The sequence below is a fragment of the Mus pahari genome, chromosome 4, assembly GCF_900095145.1.
Source record: "Mus pahari chromosome 4, PAHARI_EIJ_v1.1, whole genome shotgun sequence".
Taxonomy (NCBI): Eukaryota; Metazoa; Chordata; class Mammalia; order Rodentia; family Muridae; genus Mus; species Mus pahari.
In genome coordinates, this window is record NC_034593.1 from 89,818,492 (window position 1) to 89,820,312 (window position 1,821).

General features: G+C 44.8%; 1 protein-coding gene across 1 annotated transcript in view; it reads left to right on the plus strand.

The window, feature by feature from the left end:
• The window catches only part of Spag17 (sperm associated antigen 17), a 237,961-nt gene that overhangs the window by 102,972 nt on the left and 133,168 nt on the right, over nt 1-1,821 (plus strand). The window lies entirely within an intron of this gene.

Sequence of the window (1,821 nt, forward strand, 5' to 3'; positions counted from 1 at the left end):
CTAATATCCAATATATACAAAGAGATCAGGAAGCTGGACCAGAGAAATTCAAATAACCCCATTAAAAAATGGGGTACAGAGCTAAACAAAGAATTCTCAACTGAGGAATACAGAATGGCTAAGAAATATCTGCTGGAGATTTTTTAAAAACCCTGTTCTGTTCTTTTGCTGTTGCTTCAAATCTCAGCATGACCCAGAGGTCGAAGCAGGAGGATCACAAGGTAAGGTTAGCCTTGACCATGTAGCCACTTTAAATCCAGGGTGAGCTCCATGAGGCCCTGTTGGGGGTCGTTGCTGAGGTAGGGCTGGATGGAGGAGAAAGGGTGAAAAAAAGAAAGGAGGAGGACAGGGCAAGAGGAAAGAAAGGGAAAGGAAAGGAAGGGGAAGGGAAGGGAAGGGGAAGGGGAGGAGAGGGGAGGGGAGGGGGAGGGGAGGGGGAGGGGAGGGGAGGGAAAGAACAAAGAAAAAAAGCTAAGAGGACAGAAGGCACTGGTTCTGAGCCAAAGGACAATCATGCAGTGAAGGCCTGTTTCTATTACCTTGTGATGGATGGCACTTGGCAAAAGAAGTGAAAGCATTAAGAGGAGACCAAGACCACCACAGAACCAAACCAAATGCAGAGTTGTGGAGTCAGAGAAGACCGAGACTACCACAGAAAACCAAGCCAAATGCAGAGTTGTGGAGTCCAGTTGCAATGGAGACATGTACAAAGCACTACTACTATACCTGAGGATTAGGAAACATGGTGGAAGAGAGGAAGAAGAGATTGTAGGAACCTAAGGATCAGCGTGTTTACTGTGAAATTGTGTGTCTTAGTGATAACAGAAGCTGCACCCATGAAGTCTTACTGACTGCCCAAATATGAGCTTATCAAGGACAACACCAGTGAACATACCAAACTAGACAAGGAAGAGACCAAGAGATCAATCCTACACAACAAGCTATAGGCAACCGAGTAATGCTGGGATTGGATCAAGTGGTCTTCCCCAGGAAAAGCACAGTGGCTGCCCAATGCCAAGTTATCAGCCCTGAAAATGTCCTCATACTTCCTCCTCTGCCTTGCTCCTTCTTCCCTTGTACACCCCATGCACAAAAGGACCTGCTTCCATCTGCCTTCTATTGGTGCTGTTTACATTGAGTCAGCACAGTTCGCTATTCCAGAGATACTGTTCTTTCCAATTTTGGAGGACTAGGAATGTTCCTTATTATTATGTCAAGATGGTATTTGTGGAAAATTTTTTCCTTGGAATTCTAAATCCCCTCATCAAAGCCAACTTTCTACTATTTTTGGTAGGTAGGTGTTTCATTTTTGTTTGTTGCTTTGTTTGTTTGTTTTTCTTTTTTGTCGTTCCTCCTTGTGCACATATCTACACATTTACAACATAGAGAAACATTTTTTCTATCATTTAAATCAAGATATGGCTACATACCCTTCCAAGAATTGGGGTCTGGTGAGATTTCTCAGTCTCTAAAGTCCTTCTTGCACAAGCATGAGACTTAAGTTTGGATCTCTAACACCTACATAAAAATTGGAAGTTTCAGTACACACTTGTAATCCTGGCACCAGAGGGTCAGTGATAGGCAGAACCCTAAAGGTCACTAGGCAACCAGAGAGTGGGCACGCACATCCGCACCAAGAGAAAGTGGGAGGAGCTGAACAATGTGCTGGCAGTCATGAGGAAGGTGGCACCCAAGAAGGATTGATGACCCCTCCCCCAATAAAGATCGTTCCTACAAAAAAATAAAAAAGAAAAGAGAAGAAAAGGGGAGGGGAGAAGAAAGAAGGGGAGGGGAGGAGAGGAGAGGGGAAGGGAGAGGGGG